Source organism: Emys orbicularis, chromosome 7 (genome assembly GCF_028017835.1).
Source record: "Emys orbicularis isolate rEmyOrb1 chromosome 7, rEmyOrb1.hap1, whole genome shotgun sequence".
Taxonomy (NCBI): Eukaryota; Metazoa; Chordata; order Testudines; family Emydidae; genus Emys; species Emys orbicularis.
In genome coordinates, this window is record NC_088689.1 from 14427079 (window position 1) to 14451234 (window position 24156).

A 24156-nucleotide genomic window follows, 5' to 3' on the forward strand; every position below is an offset into this window, starting at 1 on the left:
CAAAAGGTGGGTGAGGTAATATCGTTTGTTGGACAAACTTCTGTTGGTGAAAGAGACAAGCTTGTGAGCTACACAGAGCTTTTCTTCAGGTCTGAGAAACTTACTCAGGCCTGGTCTACATTACAGAGTTACATCAACGTAACTCTGAAAGCATCTACACTACAATGTTGTTCCCACCAAATGTAATAACTCCACCGCTGTGATAGGCGTAGCGCTTCGGTCAATGTAGTTAGGTCAAGGCAGTGTCAGTGCAGACACTGCACTGACTATTCCAGCTGTCAGACCATGGCAGCTGACAGTGTGGGGCATTGTGGGGTGCTGTCAGCCTGGAGCTGTCAGCTAAATCAGTAGACTGCTCCTGGTGAGGACGCACACTGCTGAGAAAAGAAGGGTAGTGTGGACATGAAAAATTGATTTAATTACTGCAGTGGCTGTACGTCAACATAACTTAAGTAGACTTAATTTTGGAGCGTAGACTTGCCCTCAGTGTCACAGCTAAAGAAACTATTCATGGTAAAGTGGCCCATTAACACCTCTTCAGTCAGAGCAAAAAAAAGGGGGCTAGTAGGTTACAAATTGCTGTAATAAGCCATAAATCAAATATCTTTGCTAGACACTAAAAATCATGGTCTTAATAACGTTATAAATTTAAGCTCCCAGGCTCATCTTTTGAAGGTGTTGTGCAGGTTTCCTTTGAGGACAAGGAAGTTATGGAGTGATCATTTTGTGAGAAGTGTTCAACCGCAGGTGATAAGGTGTTTTTGTCTTACTTTTCTGAGAGTTCATTCGAGAGCATAGTGATTGCCTGGTTTCACTCACAGAGTTATTATTGGGGCATTTAGTGCACTGGATGAGGTATACCGCATGTTGTGATAGGCATATGTAGGACCCATGGATATTGAAAGGTGTGGTGTAGGGGGTATTGATCATTGTAGCAGTGGAGATATGTCTACAGGTTTTGCATCTGTTATTATGGCAAGGTCTGGAGCTGCTTTGAGTTGGTATTTCTAGTCAATGGGGAGCTCATTTTGATGATGAGCTTAACAAAGTTAGGTTGGGTGCGGGGTTGTTTGAAGGCCAGAAGGGGCTTAGGAAAGATTTCTTTCAGGATGTAGTCCCATTGAGTATGATTTGTAATTGTTTAATGATACTCCATATGGATTCTAGTGTGAGGTGTTAGGTGACGAAGTCAGAGGTGGTTCCGCCCCACCCCCCCATTCTCACTCCCCGTACTGAAGCAGATTCTCTTGGGGTCTTTGGGTAGCTTGTTCCATGATGAGATCTACTTCTCTGGTGGAGTGTCCTTGTTTGATGAAGGCCGTTTTAAGTTAACAACCTCCTACAGAACACTATCCTTGCCACCATGGCTTGGGCATGTAGGGAGCGATGTAAGGTACATACTGCTGTGTCTTTACTGTACTCACCTAAGCAGTGCCTCACTGTCTACAATTCTGTTTATACCCCAGCTAGGGAGGCATGCAGTGTATGTACCCTCCATACAGCCATACATATAGACAGCTTCAGGGTGGGAGTTTCTGCCTTTAAACAAAAAACAAAAAACACCCAAACCCTCTCTGACTTTGCAGAGCGATCTTCCCCTGTAAAATGCATGAGAGAGGGAGTCTCTCAAAGCCAGTACTGCAGATTTCACAGGAGCCTCATAGAGGCCCAGGAATAAAAAGGGCTATACCCTGACCAATCCAAATAGACAAAGTCCTAACAAAAAATAGAAAAAGCTAACTACAAGCTTCCTATTAGAGAAATACTTTAAGCTAAAACATAGCCCTAAATATCTTAACACAAAGCTCAACACAGGAAGCAGATTGGGTTCCACATCCACTGGTGCTTGTGGAAATGAAGGAACTGAAGGAAGAGAGAACTAGTTCTAAACTCTGCAACAACTAACCTTTGAAACTGGTTCCACTGTGACTTGATGGGAAAATCAGCAGAATCAATGTCATGAAGCAGAACGTGATTTTGTTTGTAACGTGATTTTGGTTTTGGACCAGTTACAGTACATTGTTTTGAGAACATTTGTCCTTACAGGGGTACAAATGTCTTCATAAAAATGTGTTGACCAAAAATAATACAGTATAAACTACACTTACTGCACTATATTATATATTGGATGACTTGGCTCTTTACTATTAAAAAAACTACTTTGAAATATAAATATGACCAAGCTAGCTACGAAAAGAATATCTGTTGTTCTAGTTGCATATGTACACATGTAACTTGTCTACATGGTCATTCCTGAAAACATTATGGGCCAAATTCATGACCCTGTTTATGAAGCTATAAAGGATTCAAAAGCCTTTGTTAGCCACAGCAGTACAGCCTTCACCAGGATAACCAATCGTGAATATAGTCAGGCCTGGCGTGCAGAGGCGTCAGAAGGTAACCATATCTGCTCGACTGGAGCAGAACACAGAACTACTTGGGAAGAAAGGAAGTTAGAGCCCTGCCAATCTCTTACTGAAACCTTCAAACAATTAAGGGCAAAGCTGTCAAAAGAATGACCTCAAGTCATAATTTATACAAACCAGTACAACTTTTTGTGCTAATTTTAGAAGCACAGAAAAACTGCCTTGAAGAAATACTAACAATACTAATTTCTGCATAAAAAACGTGAAATGGAAAAGTACTGTACTTCTCCTATCAAATAAAAATGCTGTGTATCCCCCAATGCAAGGAAGCTGGCTGCATCTGCGTCCAATGCCAGCGCACATTGAGCCCTTAATGCAAATTGGAACTCAAATACTTAAAACAAACAAATTAAAGATATTCCAAACTACTCAGAAGTAATGTGAACAGCAGGAGTCCCACAGTGGTAAAAAATCCTCAGAGAGCTCGCCTCCTCTAGTTAAATATATACTACATGGTCTTATTTGGCAGCTGGCCAAGACCCTTTTTTCAGTAGCTGCAGGAAGATTCAGAGAGATGTGTATTTTAAATACTTTTGCTACTCTAAAAACAAACAGTTTAAATACATGTGTTTACTGTACACTAGTAAGAGACATTTAAGAAGTCACCACATTTAAACACAACCCCCCCCCCCCCACACACACACACACAACTGAGTTTCTTTTTCACATTTTGTGATAAAGGATTCCTAATATAAATAGTAATTTTTAGAACTAAAACATGGAAATTATCTATTTTTAATAGCATCTCACACAACAAAGCTGTAATGAAAAATTAGACCATTGCAATTAGCGAGGATTTAGGGAACGGATGATTTGTAAAATAAATTTCAAATACCAAAAATTTCTGAGTTAAAACATATTTTAAATATGAAAAATCCTTTAAAAATGTAGAAAGTCACCAGGAAGGATAAGTAACAACCCTTCTTTTCTGTAAGACATGCTCTGTGAGTCTCTGATGTTGCTCAACATGCAGCATGTACTCTGAGGAACATTATGAATTGTCGCCTTCATCTATCAGTGACACCCTTTGCCACAAAAGAAGTGTAACCCGTTATGCAGAGACTGTAGCTATCCGTTACAAAGCGTTCTTCCCATGGCAGCTATCAGAATAGGAAATGTTTAAAGTAGCTCCTTTTGGTGAACTTTAAGCCCATTATAGATATTTCTTTTTCTGGTTACAGACTGAAACTAGTCACTTAAAGCAGTCTACATGCTTCAGTACTAATTCTTATAAAGCAATCCTGAGCCCTTCAATTAGCACAAATAGCTGTTAACGGGGACAATGCCGTTTGTCCTGTTTTATACATTTGTGGAATAAAATATTTCTGTATTTTGTAAATAACAGTTTTAATTCAGCATTTTAATTCACTTCAGTTTACTATACCAAGGCCAGATAATGTTTTCACCCCATACTGCTTGCATTACAGGAAGGTGCGATTGTTTTCTGAAGATCCCAGTGAGTACAGCTTTGGAGAAAAGATTGCCATTTACCGTATCAATTTCTTTTGCCTCAAGTCACTGTCCTAGGTATAGTCACTTATTGATTACCTTTTAGATGTGGCTTTTGTTTTGTTCTGTCCAGGGTTAAATACACGTGCTTAAATCTCCCAAATTCATTTTAAAAAACTGAATTGTAACTACTTACAGCTGCAACACTACAAATTTAATTCTGAAACAAGGAAAAGTGGAGTAATAGTTAATTTTTGTTTTGTTGGCTTTGGACACATATTGATTTATACAAGATTTTTATGCTGACATTTTCCTTTGAAGTATTACCATAATCTATCAAGTTTAAGATCTAAAACAAAAGAAAAAGGAATACTCTCCTATTGATAGCATAGGAAATTTACAAGCTTAATCCCAATCATCATTAATGAAAGTTACCTACATACTATAAATCTGCCACAGCACAATGGAAAGAAACCCAAAAATTGACAATTTCACAACTGTAAACATCTCCTGGTTTGTTATAGATGAACATAATTAGTGACATACAGCTTCGCCCCCCCACCCCCACCCTAACAGTTACCACTGTAACATAAATGATCACATAACACACGTTTTGTAAATAAATGAAAAAGATGTATCAGAATTATGCATTGTTCATGGCACTGGATTGCTCAAAGAATGAACAATGAATCATGAAAGATATGAAGCCTTTCACCTCTAAGTCACTGGTTCAAATAGAGTCAAAGTAGGCAGTAACCAAAAATAATCATCATATAGAAGTGTAGTAATCTACGTGGAATCAGTCGGTGGTTATCATTGCTTAGAGCAGGGGTAGGCAGCCTAGGGCATGTGTGCCAAAGGTGGCACGTGAGCTGATTTTCAGTGGCACTCACATTGCCCGGGTCCTGACCACCAGTCCGGAGGGCTCTGCATTTTAATTTAATTTTAAATGAAGCTTCCTAAACATTTTAAAAAACTTATTTACTTTACATACAACTATAGTTTAGTTATATATTATAGACTTATAGAAGGAGGCCTTCTAAAAATGTTAAAATGTATTACTGGCACGCAAAACCTTAAATTAGAGTGAATAAATGACGACTCGGCACACCACTTCTGAAAGGTTGCCGACCCCTGGCTTAGAGGGTGGGTATCCATGCTTCAGAAATCATTATTATGACTAGTACCCATGTTGTCAGTCCCAACAAAGCAGCCAAGGACCATATAGACATGGAGACTGAACTACCCTTCCATTCCTAAGGGTTATGCCTTGAGGTCTGTAATGAGACATGTTGGCAGGGCAATGCTGTAGTTTTACTCAGCTCTGTTTATGCCATACCTGTTCTATAAAGAAATAGCTTAATAGTGTTTCCAGGGTTGGCAAGAGACTTTTCTTGACCACATTTTTCCTTAAAAATGCAAAAAAACAAATTAAATAAATGATAACATTAATTCTAGAAGGATAAGTTAAGAAATCTGAGGAGAAGGCATTTCCTCCCATTTATGCTTCTGCTCACAGCCATTGTTCTTGTAGTGTTCCAAGACTTAAGGTCATGGTGGACTGGAAATAAAGTTATATTTTGTTTATAGTAGAAAGGGACTAAAAAACAGGAACAAAAGCTAAATGACTCCCCAAATCAGAATTGCAATCAGTCCACATTTCCAACATTTTGAAAACATTGTTTTTCCTTCTGCCTAGGCATAATTGTATATAGATCTTCACCTACTAATTGCACTGCAATGCTGTCAAACTAGACTGCTTTTTAAAATTGCATAAAAGACCCAAGCCTCCAACAATTTTAACATCAAATTATAGAGAAGATTAAGTACATTTTAACATGCTGGGCTTCTTTGCAGTGTCCCCTTTAATTTTCTGCTGTGAAGGTGGGAAATTTGGAAACCAGGAAGAGACATCTCATTCATTATCAGTCTTGGGGAATGCTTGCTTAGAAACACACACAATTTGACCTCTCAAAATATCGAAGTAGCTTACTTCATCAGGTCTTAAGCATCATCAGAACATCGCAAGTTTTCCAGTCTCCATTTCACTCTTTAGAAAACTAAAATTAAGTGAAGTGACTGTGAGTGAAAGAAGTGACACATTTTTTCCATCTATATGAATTTATGTATAAACCCCCATAATTTTCATAAGGGAATAATGCATGCAGCCCTTACCTATGCAGACCTTTAAAGAATTTGACAGGTAGATTTATCAATTTATAATAGAATTTTTTATAATAGGGACACTTTGCCCTCTTCTGTCATGTCTTATTTTCGCTAGTGTGGGCAAATAATAAGCCTTTTGGGGGAAAGAACTTGTCTGTTTGGATCCCAATGTACATATAAATGATCATCAATAATAATGACAATTTGATGTTGTAGTCAGGCTCAGATCCTGCAGCACTTAGGCCTGTGAGTAGCACCACAATAGGAATGTGAATAAGGCCCACAGGATTGGGTTTCTGATCAGGTATTTATTTTACAAAAGCTTTTGTGGTTAAGATTTAATTGCTTTTAATTTGCTCAATAAAGTAATCTCCATTGTTATTAACAACCAAGACTTGTGTTCCTATACTGCACTAAACAATATTAACAGACATTTTAATCTGCTTTTTAAACGATAATGCCAAGCTATTCCTCTGCAGAATAGATTCCTAATCCATTTGCATGGTCTAACTGGTGATCTCCATATATTTAAACAATACATTGGGATTACTAGTAAAACAGCAAGTAAAATCTTTCATAACTTGGCTTTCAAAATTTCTTTAATATCAAAAATTATAAAAATCTCAAAGTTATCCTTCTCTCCTAAAAATATTCTTCCAAAACAATGTATCTAGAAAAGAAGATCCCCCTACTAGATGAAATGGGGTTAGCAAATACTAGTTTGCTACTTATAATATTTATGTTTTATAAATAATTTTACATCTTCTGGATTTTTTTTTTATTTTCTAAATCCAAATGCATAATCTTTATGCTCACTAATCTAAATAACTAAATTGTTTCCCCCTCTCTGTAATCCATTAAAATATATTGGAATCCTGTGACACTCAAGTCCCTAGCATAACACTTAACTACAAACTGTACTTTGTTATCTATACATTTTAAATCTGTTGCATTTTTATTTAACACCCAAAAGGGCTAGGTGGTTTACAGACACAGAATAGGACAGGCCATGCACCAAAGAAGGCAGATTATAATGCCCCAATCCTGCAAATACCAAGGTACATGTTTAACTCTTCAAGTGGGAGTACTCATGTGTACAAAGTCAAGCAGGTGCATAAGTCTTTGCAGAATCAAGGCCTATATGAACACCAAACACACTCCCGAAATCCATTCACGTAGCTGCCTTCCACGAACATTGTCATCTGTCCCAAAAATTCACTTCTTTATTTTGTGTATAAGGAATGATGGAGAAAGTGCGACAACACCAAAAATAAATAGCTGTCAGAATGGCCATATGCCTGAGTAACCACATGGCTTGATTGTTTGTACCTTTTCATTTTCTGTCCTCTTCCCCCTTGTCTCCATGTGTCTGTTTATGACTCTCTATGGTGGTGTCATATTGAGTTTAAAGTTTATGCTCTGTGACGGGGCAAGGCCAGATGGCTATAGTAAAGTAGTGAGGAACAGGTATGTTAGCCCCAGGCTAAACAAATCCCTGGTACCATGGTAACCAAATGGCAGTTGCTCCAGGTTAATCAAGACACCTGGGGCCAATTAAGATCCTTCTAGAAAGCAGTGGACATAGCTAGGTTGATTGGGACACCTGAAGCCAATCAAGGGCTGGCTGGAAATAGTTAAAAGCCTTCCAGTTAGTCAGTGAGGCACACAGGTCAGAAGCTATAGGAGGAAGCTGCGCTGTTGGAGGAACTAAGCAGTACAAATCCATATCAGGCGCAAGGAAGGAGGCCTTGAGGTAATGGTGGAGATATTGAGTGGGGGCTGCTGTGGGTAAGTGGCCCAGGGAATCGTATGTGTCCTATTTTGAAAAAGTCAGCTACAATAGCTGCTACTATTAGGGTCCCTGGGTTGGACCCAGGAGTAGAGGGTGGGCCCGGGCTCCCCCCTCCCCGATTAATTACTGAGACTGTGAGACAACAGAGACTGTGCAAGGGAGGGTTGCTTCTCCTCACCTCCCTTGCTGGCTTATGATGAAAACGGCGCAGTAAACTGTGACCCTTGTCTCTAGAGAGAGAATGGCTACGTGGAGGGTCACAGTGAGCCTCTGAGGCTAGCAAAATCCTTCAGGAAACATGGGACGCACGGAGACAAGGACAGAACTTTGTCACAACTGGTGTTAGCAGTGGGATTATCATTCACAGCATAGCGGAAGAAAGAGGTTAAAAAAAAAGTGCACTGGGGTTTTGGATATTGTTTTGTTTGTTTGCTTTGTACCACAATGGAGGAAGTGGTAAGAGCTCTGGTACAAGCCACTGCAGCCCAGCAGGAGGCCACCTGGGTTCAGGCAATGGCACAACAGGAATTTATGCGCCTACAGCAGGAAACCAATCAATTATTAATGGACCAGGCGACCCAAGATCATGCCCTCTTGTGAGAGGAAGTGGACCAGCTAAAGATCCTCACCACCCAGGCCTGAGGGTCCGACGGGAGGCGAACCTTGAGGGCCACTGGTTGTCTGCCAAAGATTATGTCAGAAGATGACATAGAGGCATATCTCCTCTCATTCGAAAGGAGTGCTCAGCATGAGACATGGCCCCAGGAGCAGTGGGCCAGCATTCTCGCCCCATTTTTGTGCGGAGAGGCCCAGAAGGCCTACTTTGACTTGCCTGCCACGGACGCCACTGACTATACCCAGCTGAAGGCAGAGATCCTAGAACGATCAGGGGTGACGGCAGCGGTATGGGCCCAGAGGTTCAATGAGTGGAAGTACCAGGAGAATAAACTGCCGAGGTCCCAGCTATTCGACCTCGTACACCTCGCACGGAAGTGGTTGCAGCCCGGAGGAGATTTTGGAGACCCTGGTCATGGACCATTACATACGAGGACTGCCACCACATCTCCACAAATGGGTAGGCCAGAATGATCCATCCACCTATGATGAGATGATCACGCTGGTAGAAAGACGCATGACAGCCAGGGAATTGACCCGATGGCCCTTCCTTGGGTAGTCGGGTCAATTCCCCTTTCGAAGCAAGCACCCGACCCCAACCCTGGAAGGTTGGGCATCCAAACTCCTGGGGAGTCCTGGGTGGAACGGGGGGGGGGGGGGCTGAAAACCAACGAGGACCCCAGAAGGAAGGGATTGGCCTGAATGGGGGGAACCCTGGGACTAAACCCCCTAACCTCCGTGATAGGGGAATGATTAGAAACAATTATAGATGTTATACATGTGGGGAGTGGGGACCAGGGCTGGTGCAACCCATTAGGCGACCTAGGTGGTCGCCTAGGGCACTAGCATTTGGGGGGCAACATTTTCTTTGGCGGCGACCACGGCAGCCGGATCTTTGGCCGCCCCGGTCGTCGGCGGCATTTCAGCAGAGGGAGCTGGGGCAGGGGGGGCGCGGAGAGGGCCGCCTGCAGCAAGTAAGGGGGGGGGGGCAGCACGCAGGGGAACTCCCCGCCCCAGCTCACCTCTGCTCCGCCTCCTTCCCTGAGCACGCCGCCCCGCTCTGCTTCTCTCCCTCCCAGGCTTGCGGCGCCAAACAGCTGTTTGGCGCCGCAAGCCTGGGAGGCGGGAGAAGTGGAGTAGCGACGGCATGCTCGGGGAGGGGGCGGAGCAGAGGTGAGCTGGGGTGGGGAGCTGCTGCACGGCTCCCCGGGCCAGGGGGTGTGGGGAGCTGCCGCGGGGGGGGGGGGGCGCCTCAGGGTGGAGGTGGGGAGCTGCCGTGGGGGGGGCACCTCAGGGCGGGGAGCTGCCGCAGGGCTCGGGGAGGGGGGAGGACCCTAGATAGAATAACATCAGGAAAGAGGTGGCTGAGATAGATGGGATACCCGTGGATGGGGAGGTCCGGGGTCCAGGACCTTACTTTATAGTGAAAAAAGATCTCCTGTACCACGTAGTGCAAATGCAGGAGCAAGAGATGCATCAACTTCTGGTGCCATGAAAACATCAAAAAGCCCTACTGAGCCTCGCCCACAGTCACCTATTTGGAGGACACCTAGGTGTAGAGAAAACCCAGGCATGGATCCTGCGGAGGTTTTTTTGGCCAGGAGTACACGAAGATGTCCGGCGATACTGCACCTCTTGTCTGGAGTGTCAGCTACATAGCCCTCACTCACACTTGCGGGCCCCTTTGATACCTCTTCCAATAATAGAGGTACCATTTGAATGCATAGCCATGGATCTGGTTGGGCCCCTAGAGAAGACAGCGAGGGGCCACCAACATGTGCTTGTTGTACTAGACTATGCAACCCGATACCCGGAAGCTGTCCCCCTACGCAACACAGCTTCCAAGACAATAGCTAAGGAGTTAGTACAGATCTTTGCCCGGGTTGGGCTACCCAAGGAGATATTGACTGATCAAGGGACACCTTTCATGTCCAAGTTGATGAAAGATCTCTGTGTCCTCACTTGTCTCATTTTACTGAGTCCTCACTTGTTTTTTGAGATCTCTAGCATATTTTTGTGTTTGATTTAAAAAAAAAAAAGAATAGTAACAACATACAAAAAATGGGAAAAGAACGCATACAACAGGTACAAGAGAGAGAGCGTTGAAGGAAGGAATGAGTTATGGGATTGCTTGGGTAGAACTGTACACATCACATTTGCTTTGTTTTTTAATTGCATTTGAAACTGCTCATAGAGAATCACTTGAAGGTTCTGAAAACAGTAGAGTTGAGGAAAGCTTTGAAGAAAGAAAGGAAGGGTTGGCTGGCACAGTGTATTGGACAAGAAAGGATATGCCAGGTGCAGGGGCAGCATATAAGAAGGGAAAGAGTCAAACAGAAGAGTTGTGTGGGACCAGTAATAAGAAAGAAAGGGCAGAGTTGTGCAGAGCCTTGAAAGGGAAAAGAAACAAACAAAAAGGGATAGAGAGTGAACATGGAACCAGCAAAGGGTCACAGAAAATAGAGGTGGGATGTTCAGAGACGACACCTCGTTGATAGCAAGGAGGAAGCACAATTTAAAGGTTCAGGGGAGGGGGCACGTGACCACCACAGAGAGGTTTTCAAATTGCGGAGCGCAACCCAAAGGGGCATGGAGGAACATTCAGTGGGGTGAGCGACAACACCAGCCCCGCAGGTCACCCAGCCTGTCTGGGTTGGGGGCAGTGCAACCAAAAATATCTGGGGGGCATGTGATCCCCCATGGCCCTCCATGCATCGCCTCGGTTCAGAGTCATACACAAGAAAGAAAATTATGGCAGAGGCATTTTGGATATATCAAAGGGGAGCAAGATGAGCGTCAGGAAGACCTGAGAGAAGGATATTAATGAAGTCAAAGGAGTTTACCAATACATGGACATGAGATCTGGACCAGGGATGGAAAGGAAGGAATAGGTTTTGGATATTTTGTAAAAGAAGAAGGGATAGTATTACAAAATTTAGCAGTAGCCTGAATGATAGGAATAAAGGAGAAAGAGGCATCAAGAAAGACATGAAAGTTCTGAACCTGGCGAAAAGGCAAAATCGTGGAATTATCTATTGGGATGGAAGAGGAGAGGAGAAATGAGAAGTTCTGTTTTTGCCATCCTGAGTTTTAGTACTGGGCCCTATGATATAGAATTTAAAAAGAAGAGTGTGTGGAAGCATGAACACTTTTGAACCTCATCAGCTGCATGACAAGACTTTAATGGAAAAATGTACTTTACGGACACCAGACACATATAGCCAGCGAATGTGGAAATTCATCTTTATTTATGGGCTCTATTCAAATTGTTTGATATCTCCAACTCTCTTTACAACGCATCATTTCTTCAAATTTCTATATAGGATGAGCTATCTCTGTGCCATTAAACTGTGCGATGTATCTCTCATGTTACATTTGTAGTTCGACTACACATTGTACAGGACAATAGCTTGAAAGGTGTAAAAATTGCTTTATGCACTACATGTCATAACTAGAGAACTATTGAGAAAATACAACAAAATTTGTTAATGAGCTATGTCAGCAGCAATGATTTAAGTTATTGCATGAGTTTCATCCATAGAAAATGACAGAATATGCCAAAATAAGTGTTTTTATAAAAGTTAGCAACATACTAATGTAAAAATATATTACCAAGTTTACACTGGCAAATTTCTTTATTTTATAAACAAAAACATAATTTTAAAAGTAAATACTGTAACCACATTCTTTCCTGAAACTTAACTGAGATGAATCCCCAACATACATTATCTTATCCTATGACAAATAAGTTCTGTCTTACAATATGAGAATTCTTATTTGTCTTCATTAAACCACAAGCACTTTACCATCAGAATTTTTAACTTACTGTCAACAGCTGACAGATACTGCTAGTACTGTCAAAGTAATTCCTAAGAGTCACATTTAAAAACAGTGCTCTAGAATGAATTTTATAATGATTTTAACATTAAAGACAGAACTAGAAACACCTGCTGTAAATTTCACCTCACTGTGCCACTCAGAGCGACAACACTCCAGGGTGCTGCTCCTATTGCCCATTCTTTCTTTGTGGTTCCATCAAGGGACGAAGCTTAAAGTCAGCCAGGGCACCACAGTAGTCCTGTGGTGGAGGCTGCCACAGGAATACGCCTAATCAGTGCACCCTCATTTTTATACCACCCTCATCCCCCTGTTATCTGAGTGCTTTACAGTAGTCAATTAAGCATTGTGACTAAAATCTGTCAGATGTGGTTTGTTCTCTCATTCCTCCTCTCCCCTTCCTGACCTTGCCACACTTGCCATGTCCTGTCCACAACCACCAGCACTGCCTGCTTTTGGCGCTTCAGTGACTGCTTGCCTGTCCTCACAACAGAGCACAGCCTGCAGACACCTTGTGCCACACCATCCTTCTTGCTGAGGTCTTTGCTGCTAGAAGCCCTGTGCCAATCTAAAACTGCTTCTGTGAGCAAAGACCTTGGGATGACGGTCTCACTCACTCCTCTAGTCTCTTCCTCTGTCTCACTCTCCAAATAATCCCATTGAAATCAGTGGGACTACTTGTGGAGGAAGGTACTATTCAACATGAATAAAAGTGAAAGAATCACCGCAGTGCACTTTAAGCAGGATCTTTGGGGGTGGAGGGTCATCTGGCTGGCCAGCTAGGAGAAGAGGGCAATGCTTTCTGGCTTCGGGGCAGGAGAGGAGACATAAAACTGCTGGAAAAGCAGTCAGCATGGTGGATGACTCACCACCTAGGAATGAGGGGTTTAAAAAGGTCAGCCTGGGCCTGGCCCCTCCTCTCATCACTTGGAACAGGTTGGGCAGCACCCACTCTCCCTCCCTATTTAGGTCAGAAATATGCCGGGTGTTTAGCTATATCTGCTGTGGGCATTACGCTAGCCGTCCCATTAAGGGGGGCTGGGAAGGAATTTTTCCCTTACCACCATAGGCGCCAACTCCATGGGTGCTCCAGGGCTGGAGCACCCACGGGGAAAAATTGGTGGGTGCTCTGCACCCACTGGCAGCTCCCCGACCCGTCCCCCTGCCCCAGCTCACCTCCGCCTCCTCCCCTGAGCGCGCCGCCGCGTCTTGCTTCCCCCTCTCCCTCCCAGCACTTGCGCCGTGAAACAACTGTTTCGCGCAGCAAGTGCTGGGAGGGAAGGGGAGGAGGAGGAACGTGGCAGGGGCTTGGGGAAGAGGCGGGGTTGGGGTGGGGATTTGGGGAGTGGTCCAATGGGGCAGGGAGGGGGCAGAGTCAGGGCAGAGGTGGGGGAGCGCGAGCACCCACGGGCGCCAAGGAAAGTTGGCACCTGTGCTTACCACCATATTGGCCAGGTGCAGTTGGGGTTTTTTTTCACCTTCCTCGCAGCAGGTTCAGGTGGGCTCTGTTTATGCATAGCATGACGGGTGGTAGGCCATATGTCGCAACTCTTTATTTAAGTGTATAGCGAATGTTCAGTGCAGGTACTCCACAAATTAAGGCACAAAAGAACGGATTAATGGCTTGGAAAAGGAATTAAGGAGTGGTGCTTGAGCCAACCCCCCGTCATTATAATCCACCTTAACCCCAATGAGGGAGGATGGTTGGTAAGGTCCCAGCAAGGCAATTGTTGGAGGACATAGAATATCAGGGTTGGAAAGGACCTCAGGAGGTCATCTAGTCTAACCCCCTGCTCAAAGCAGGACCAATCCCTAGATAGATCTTTGCCCCAGATCCCTAAATAGCCCCCTCAAGGATTGAACTCATAACCCTGGGTATAGCAGGCCAATGCACAAACCAGTGAGCTATCCCTCCCCCACATGGATGAAGAGGAGGGGGAGCTGGTGGAAGCCTCCCAAAATTAGCTAGAATTGGAGTTTCCCGGCAGTGAATCTGCTGAAGGGACATGAACGGAAAGGTGGCGGGGGGGGGGGAGGAGAACTAGTAAAAGCACTCACCCCCTCTCCCTGGTTAATTGTGGGGGTTTCACCTGCACTACACATTTTATCCGCTGGGTTAGTCCCAGACATCTAATAATAAAGTTGCAGCCTGATTAAACCCATATCTAATATCTCCTGTCGTTCTTTCAGCAAAGCCAGACAATCCAGCCCTTAACCAAAAAAAGGGTGTAAAAAGTGTATGAAGAATTCTCAGTTGGAATTGGGCTGACAAGAATAATTTAGAGTACGAATTTTCCAATATAATTTAAAACATACCAGTAAGAGACACTTTATGATTATAAAATAGACATTTCAATTTAGAAACTATTTGATAATCTTTTGGGCAAAAGAGAATACTGACTAACATGTTAGAGTGATGCCTTGTCCACCATACAAAGGCTGAGTAAACAAGCTTTTCTTGGAAGATTTATGTGAAGCATTAAGGGGACAGAAGAAGTTTTGTAAGGCCCAATGCTTCTATGAAGCCAGCAAACAGCTACTATACCTGGGTATGGAAAAGAGAGGATGTGGCACTTTGCAAGGATTTCCACCTTGTACGCAGAACCTCTGGCTATGTTTGTCTCTCAACTGGCCCTCCCAAAATGTTCTCCTTAGAGGCCCCATAAAAATAGTCCCTGCAAAACATTTCTCCTCAGCATACATAAAGATGCTGGCTCTACCTGCACAGACTCTCTGCTATGTTGCCGGAGGTTCCCTCTCCTTATTAATGGCCTTTGTGTTACCTCCTGTGGTGTATTAGGTTCATGAAGCTGTTAGGCTGGACTCTTGGTAGGGAGAAGAATCTACCTGCCCCATAAGCACTGGGGGAGTAATAACTGGGAAAGACTGCCCCTTCTGCTTCTACGGAGATCAATGGGAATAGGAGTAGACCCTATGTTGGCCAGTCTGCCACTTCAGAAGAGTACTTAATTCCCCTGTCAGAGTCAGATTCATCCTATGAGGAAAACACAAAATAGGAAACTCAAAGAGCTTCAGAGCGTCAACAATCACCAACATGATTTTCTTTTATATATGGTCCAATCTGATTACAGAAAGGAGAAGAAAGATTCAGCAACTAGTATTTATGCACCCTCGATACCTTGCAATCTCACTGGAATCAAACCTTGTCTCTGCAAAGCAAATGTGCAGACAGAAATGACATTGTATATTTTCATATTAGCTTTTTTTCCCTAAACTATTTTTCCTGTGTTAAATGCCACTAAAATAGATTCCTGCTTTTTTCTTGGACAGGGAAAACAGCCACAAAACTTCACTGGAGACAAAAGTGTTAGTTCAGATTTATACCAGTATAACCAACATCACACTGGCTCAGGGACTATTACTCTGATTAATACAAAAATCATCGCACACATAAAAATACAATTATGTATTGTGATCATACAAGTACAATCATAATTAATAATGCATTCTTATTTTTATGGTGCTCAAAACCTAAAAGACCTCTATGCACATCAAAAAAAAAAAAAAATAGGACTCAGGCCAAAAAAATTACAATAGGAAACATAATCAATTAAAAAATTATGATGTACTATGCCTGTTCCCTCAGAAATAAATTGCAAGACTCCTATTAACCTAATAAGATTTGATCCACTGTATCTGAAACTGGGTGAAAGTAACTAATATGAAATGCCTCATCTTTTAAAATAAAAAAAAGCAACAGTATAAAAGACAACAGGTGTACTTTAAGCTGTCAAGAGAAATCAATAAACTTAATTATTAATATTTACCATACCAACAAATAAAAATTTACCATAAACATACTTCTTTTTAAAATACAATGAATCTCAAATATTCTTATAGAGATTTCTCAAAAAGACCAGGTAATGTTAAATAAGAGAAAGTATATAATATTTAATGTGTGTACACATACATACACATTTAGAAATGGACCCAGGATTAAAGGCCCTAGGCTGTAGGATTTGGGTATGTCATACAATATTAAGTCACTAGGAAAAGCCGTTAATTCATACACCACAACCCAAAAGGAGAAAGCGTCACATTGGCTAGGGTACAAAAACTAACTCATCTTTTTTGACAAAAAAGAAGAAAGATGCAATGTGGGGCTTATATAAAAGGAAAGAAGATTGCCTAGTAGAGAAAGAGTGTAAAACACAGGGCCGTAGTAACAAAGAACGTGGCCCCCTCCGAACGGTGGCCCCCTCCGAACATATGTCCGGGCGGGGCCCCTTACAATGCAGAAACTGGAATGCGGTATTTATTTTGCCACTTTTAGGGGCCCCCTTCCTTGCGGGGCCCCCTCCGGTCAGAGGGTACGGAGGGCGCTCGCTACGCCTCTGGTAAAACAATAATGATTACAAGTAAGATGCATCTTCTTCCTTCGATGGATACACTTAACTTACATTGTTACAAGAATTACACCCATGAAACGTGGGGTCAGGGAGAATGGACTCAAACATATTAAAATGTTGGGGGGAGGGGAGGAAGAAATCAGTCATGATTGTGAAAATTGGGGAAAGCAATGCTGGACTTTCCATGGCGTTCACCTGATGGCACTTCCTCTCAATTCTCCCATCTGTAGGCTGGCAATCCTGATCTTACAGAGGGAGAAAGGGCGAGATATAGAAACCCTATGAAGCTTTAAACTTGTTTCCTTTTGTGTTTAATACACCAGGAAATTCATATGAAGATCCACTCTGCTCTTCCTTTGATGGAAGCAGGTCTTCTAAGGAAGCCACATAGCTTCAGACCCTTTTCTACCACGTGTTCTACTGCACCTCTGAGAAGGGTAAAAATATATGGGGAGAAGAGTATGGGTCTGTCTGTTATTGTTGTTAATGTGTGCAGTGTGTAGCCATGTTGGTCCCAGGATATTAGAGAGACAAGGTGGGTGAGTAATATCTTTTACTGGACCAACTTCTGTTGGTGAGAGAGACAATCTTTCGAGCTGCACAGAGCTCTTCTTCAGGTCAGGGAAAGGCACTAAAGGTGTCACAGCTAAACAGCAGTTAGCACAAATTCTAAGGGACCATTCAAGGGGAAGTGGCCTGTTAACACCCCTGTAGTACCTTTCTCAGACATGAAGAAAAGCTCTGCGTAGCTGGAAAGCTTGTGTCTCTCACCATCGGAAGTTGGTTCAATAAGAAACTTTATTAAGATGATGTTAAAAAAAAAGTGAACGGTACAGAGTTTAAGCATAGAAGTTTCTGGTTATCAGGGAATAACGTACAGATTATCGAGGGTGCAAAATTTGGTTTAAGATTGGGTGGCATGAGGAATACATAATCTGCAATATCCCCGATTGGGGGTAAAAGGTTGATGGGTCAAAGTACAGACATGAGATATGAGGGTATGAAGTTCATAAAGTGGCTACGTTTGGGTGTGGAGTATAATGAGTGGATATGATGATGAGGATGGATTGACCCTCATTTGGTGAGATTTAATGTTCAGGGAGTTTATGGTTCCAGTTCATATGATCCAACGGAGAAAGTCTCTTACTACCTCACCCACCTTGTCTCTTTATTGCTGTTAATACTCATAGCAGCATTAACTCGTGTGTGGATTTCCTGAGGGAATTCCACCAGGTCCGGAGGGAAATGTATTGCAGTGTGTTTTCTCGTCTCTCATCACTGACATACTAACCTGGGAATCCCAGCCACAGGGCCGGCTCCAGGCACCAGCCGACCAAGCACGTGCTTGGGGCGGCACCTTGGAGCGGGGCGGCGCTAGGATTTTTATTTATTTATTTATTTATTTTGGTTCGGCGGCGGGGTGCTCGGGGGGGCGGGGGCTTGGCACGGCGCTCGGAGGGGGGGCAGGGTCTTGGCACGGCGTGTCGCTCGGAGGGGGGGCGGGGGCGCGGCGCTCAGAGGGGGGCGGGGGCTTCGGGCGGCGCGGCGCTTGAAGGGGCGGGGCCTTGGGCGGCGCGGCGCTGGGGGGGCGGGGGCTTGCGCGGCGCACGGGGGGTGGGGCTTTGGGCGGCACGGTGCTCGGAGGGGCGGGGGCTTGGCGTGGCACTGGGCGGGTGGGGGCTTGGTGCGGCGCTTGGAGGGGGGGCAGGGGCACGGCGCTCGGAGGGGCGCGGGGGCTTCGGGCGGCGCGGCGCTTGGAAGGGCGCGGGGCTCCAAGCGGCGCGGCGCTGGGGGGGCGGGGGCTTGCGCGGCGCTTGGGGGGTGGGGCTTCGGGCAGCACGGCGCTCGGAGGGGCGGGGGCTTGGCGCGGCGCTCGGAGGGGGGGGCGGGGGCTTGGCACGGCGCGGCGCTCGGAGGGGGGGGGCGCGGCGCGGCGCTTGGAGGGGGCAGGGCTTCGGGCGGTGCAGCGCTGGGGGGCGGGGGTACGGCTGTACGTCGCTCGCGGGGGGGGGTACGGCGGGGCGGCGCTCTTCTTTTTTGCCTAGGGCGGCAAAAAAGTTAGAGCCGGCCCTGCCCAGCCACACACTATATCTTGAAAGGGGCTTCTGAAGCTCATGGGATTGGAGGGAGAATTTCCCCCAACCCACTCTCTCTTCTCTGCTCAACACCCCAGTCCCTCCTGTGTTTGATTCCCTATGCTACCATCAGGGGGAAGGAGAGCCAGAGTCTAACCTACCACTATAAAATACTTAAACATTCTCAAGTTACAAGTGTACATGAGATGGTTATTAAACTATCTCACTGATGTGCATAAATTAATGCGATAACTCCAGTACTTCCCATTTTTATAACCCTATGCTTCTTAATACATTAGATGACCATCTCTTACTGAAAATAATTTGCTTTATTTGTACTTACAGCTTATTCACTATGCAAATCAAACATGTAAACTTTACATGCTATGTTGATGATATAGAACTTAAGGATTCTTATTGGAGCATAATGTGCTGTCTCCTAAATTCCACTTTTATAAATCTATAAGTTTATGTAAAAAATACTATAATAAATTATAAAAAACACCATGTTTGTCAAAGTACAAACTTTGAGACATATTTTACAACAGAAAGTTCTCAAACCTTTACACAGTGTGTCCCATGTCTTATAAAAGATCGCTGCATTAGAGGGAAGGTGTCTATGAATCAGTTCTCAAACTGTGGGTTGGGACCCAAAAGTGAGTCGCAACCCCATTTCAATGGGGTCACCAGGGATGGTGTTAGACTTGCTGGGGCCCCTGGGCCAAAGCTGAAGCCCAAGATTTTCAGTCCTGGGAAGCTGGACTCAGGTTACAGGCACCCCACCCAGAGGTGAAGCCCTGGGGCTTCAACTTTAACCGGCTCGCCCACCCAGGGCAGTGGAGCTCGGGCTTTGGCCCCCCTACTTGGGTGGGCTCAGGCTTCAGTGCCTCCTCCAGGGGTCACGTAGTAATTTTTGTTGTCAGAAGGGGGTCGCGGGTGCAATGAAGTTTGAGAACCACTGCTCTAATGTATGTTGTAACTTCTGTAACATCCATGTTGCAACTACAGCAATCAGTTACATGAAAAAGCAACATTAGGAAAGTATTTATTTATTTTTAGGGGTCTTTGAATGTGATTTAACAAATGGAAACAATAAGGAGCCAGAAGAATGTGACCAACCAATTCTCCACAAGCCACCAGCAAATTCTCCCTGGACCATGAATGGTTTAAGAACCACTGTTGTAGAATGTGCCTCATGCAGCGAATCAGTATATGTTTCCAAAAGTAATGGATAAATGAGAAAGAATATACAAATATTAACAAAGTAATGAGTTTGTGATTAATCATTCAACTCACGAGTCGAGTTTAATATTGTGTGTATAACATTAGGTCATCTGAAGGAGTAGAATTAAATATTCTTCTATTTGCCACTATGTATTCTGTTTACACCACTTCACAGAAATGGCCCTAGGTGTTTTGTTCTGCTTCAATGGCGCTCTATTTTGTGCTGAAGTGAATGATGCATTTCAGAAATCATCTCTTTTGTAAATATTTCTTCAACTATACGTAGTTATGCTTTTATGAATACAAAAATTATAATATTTACTTCTGAGTTTATATTTCCAGTTGTAAGGAACAATATCAAATGCCATTTTAAGGGGTGGGTTACTCATCATCACATGTTGAAGGCCAAATTGTTCTGTGTTGATGATGAAATCGCTGAATTTTAAATAAGTTAAACATTTGAGATACTAATGAAAGATCACACTTGAAGCATGGAGGTTAATGGATTTAAAGCTAATCTCCAAAAACCTAATCAATTGATTTGTATATTCACTATAGTTGTAATGGAGATAAATGTCCCAAAAGGTGTTGTCTCTCAAAAGCAGTTATGGTTTTGCCAAAAAACAGGGATTTTAATGAAACCCTTAAATTAACTACATGCTATTATCTGAAAAAGGCACCCAGGTCTTAGGCTAATTTACAGAGTTGCGTCTTAGCTACGGTGGCCACCTTTTCAAAATACAAAACAGAGACACATGCAGTAGCCCCACCTCCTGCCCCTCCTCTTCCCCCAGCCCCACCCCCTGTAAGCCAGAGCCAGGCAGTGGTAAGAGCCACCCAGGCTCGGGCCACTGTGCAGAGAGCCCTGGACCCTCCATCTGCCCTGGGCAGCAGGCTGGGATGCCCAAGAGCAGCCCTGACCCATGTCCCCATTTCCCGGGGAGCAGTACCCAGGGCAGGTGGAGAGTCCAGGGCTCCCCGCAGTGGCCTGGGCTCTCTGGGTGGCTCTTACTACTGCCAGGCTTTTGGCCTAGCATAGAGGCCTCATGGCCAGGGGGCCAAGGCCCACCTGAGTGCCTCCCCCCCCCCCCCAAACACACACACCAGTAAGAGGCTAGCACTGCCCCTGAGCCTCATACAGGCACACAGGGAATCCAGGACAAATGCTGTCCCGGAGTCATTCAACCCACGACTGGGACTGGAAATGTACATTTCAGGACTGTCCCATCCAATTAGGGACAGGTGGTCACCCTAATCTTAGCATGCATTTCACAACTGAAATAGAGAAGCTGCAGAACTGGATACGATTACTAAAACAAACCTACATGGATCCCAACACCAAGGCTCAGGTTCTGCTGCATGCTCACATTGTGACAACAATGGCTGACAAATCTGAGGTCTGGCTCTATAAAGGTCAGATGGTCCTGGCCTTAAATTGCGAGGAGAGTCACAGGCCTGGAGTTAGGAGGATGGTGTGTCATAGGCTCCCTTTTAAGGAAGGGACTTGTGGGGAAAAAAGTTAATTTAATTCAACTGCAACTAACACTGAGCCCACTTCTCCACTTTACCCTTTTTATTTTTGAAGAATGCAGGCCTTCTTTGCAGGTTTATTAGAGGTACAAATGAAAAATTTAGTTGTCGTGGATTTCATCTCAATGAGAGACCCATCCATAAACAAATAAATGGATTACTAAAAAATAATTGGGATTTTTTAGTTTTTTACATTGGTGACATTTTTCAGACTGAATATTATTCATACAGTAACTAAACCAAGTGTAACAAACCCTACTAAAAGAAGTTCTTCATTTTACTTTAATATTTTAATGTTTGACAACACCATGTGGTTTAGAGAACACAACACTATGAAAATTGCCTACCGAAAACAAAATACAGAATGGACAAATTAAAATCATTCCTGGGTTATGTAATATGAGACTAATACTGACAATTAGGTTAAGTGCTTAAAAAAAAAAAAACAACCCTCACTTCCATTTCTTAGGCATGCATATGCTGGATAAAGTGTATTGACCATTCATTTTCAACCAAACTTTTGTTTATTGTCCATGTCTTGTAAAATAGAAATAATGTATAAAGTCATCATAATTTTTTTCTGATAAGTGACTAAAAAGCTTGTTCTGAACTGTACACTAAGTAAAAAGCACATGTAGTAACACACAAAAATAAGTTATAAAAGCTACAGGGCCAAACTTCTGCCTTCAATTGATAGCCACATAAACCTGATGAAGGTGAATATGAACCTAATTATATTTCACATAAAAACTGACCAGGTTTGGCAGAAGACGAGATATGAAAACCTTGCTTACAGGCAACTCTGCTAATACAAATCAGAAAAAAAGAAAACAATCAAGATCTGAGAATCCTGTATAAATTCTATTAGCCTGGTTAAATGCAGACATATGAAAAAAGTTATATAAGGCTTCAAAAAGGTATAATATACAATAGAAATCATAATCTTAACAATACAAATATTTCCTTAAACATTTACTAAATATTGGCATTTTTCCTCTATATGTAATGAAATAGAAGACAATGCAACTCAAATTTTGTTTACTTCTCTGGATCTAATTTTGCAATCCTTACACACCCAAAAGCTTCCACTGGAGACAATAGGAATTTTAAGTACACAAGGATTCAGACTCAGCCTATGCACCACGATCATAAATGGTGGCTGTAGGAATCATTACAGCTGTTGGGACAGTGTATATAATTTGTTGTTGCAGAACAGCTGAGGAATCTAACACATTTTTAAAAACTACCTTGGCAAAGAAACGGTGTATCGAAAAAAGAAAAATTGTAACAAAAGACATTTCCGTTCAGATCAGAAGAATTTCAAGGTAGATCAAAATTTGGTCTTAAGTAGATCAACCATAAGCTTTAAGAGCAGAGTTTAGGTGGTTTGCTGCCAGAACGCCAAAATGAAATGGCTTTGTATTTCTTGTCTCCTGTCCCTACTGTCTCTCCTACTACTAGCTTTCTACACCAAGAACAATCTTTTTCAAAAGCATCTAAGTGATTTAGACACCTGATCACATTTTCAAAAGTAACTTAGGACTAGACTTTTAAATATATTTAGGTACCTAAATCTGAATTTAGACACCTAATGGGATTTTCAAAAGTGTGTAGGTACGTATCTGCATCTTTAGGCACCTAAATATCTTTAAAATTCTGGCCCTTAGACACTTAAGAACCTAAAATCCACTCACTTTCATTGAGACTTGGGCTCCTAACTTACTTAAACACTGCTGAAAATTTTATTCTTCCCAAGTCACCTTTGAAAATGGGACTTAGGCTCTTTCAAAATATCACCCCAAGTTTCTTGTTGCTCTGGTTCCTTAGACCTTTTCTCTTTCAAAGTGTGATTAACAAAGATGTTTTCCTTAACAATGCAGTTAACTGCAAGATTAACTGTTTACACTGTATATAAATTATGATATGTGATACTGTACTATATTCAATGAGCTGACATCATATCACTATATAATTGAAGGTATTTTATACAGACCACATCCTTACAGGACATTTTGGAAACTAGAAACAAGTAAAATGACTTCTTTCTGTAACACATCTCACTGTCTAAAATCCACTGTTCCAATAAATTATATTAGTTTGGGACCAAAAATATTTTAAGTCTGAAAACACAAACAGTATAGTCTGAATGGTACAAGAAAATGCTCGAGGTAACTACACAGCAGTTTTTTTCCAAAGCAAAACCACTATGAAAGGCTCTTTAAAAACTAAGACAGTTAATTCAACCAAAAGAGACCATTCTTAATCCTAAAACATCTTCTTTAAACACAAAGGTATAAAATAATAAGACATTCTCACCATCTCCCTTAATGTGAATGGGAGGTAACTTACATAGCCACATTTCCAACAAGGCACTGCATTGTAAATTACAAACACAGGGAATCAGATTGCCACCTACAGGTAAATTAGTCAATTTCTGAAAACAAGAGCTAAAACAAAGGGGGTGGGGGGAATTACCCTCTTCAATTTTAGTGTTTTTCCAAATACTTTGGAACCGTAACCATATCTTGACTTGCCCAGATCCAGAAAGCAATCACATTGCTCTGTAGTTACAGAAGAGGATTACTCCATAAACTAAGAAAACTCACGTAGACCAAACTTGACAGAACTGGCTTGTAGTCACGTTTCAGTTAAAGAATTTTAAATCTGCTTAC

General features: G+C 43.0%; 1 protein-coding gene across 1 annotated transcript in view; it reads right to left on the reverse strand.

Moving 5' to 3' along the window:
* Positions 1 to 24156, reverse strand: part of GFRA1 (GDNF family receptor alpha 1) — a 193080-nt gene that overhangs the window by 166246 nt on the left and 2678 nt on the right. The gene's annotated exons all lie outside the window — the stretch shown is intronic.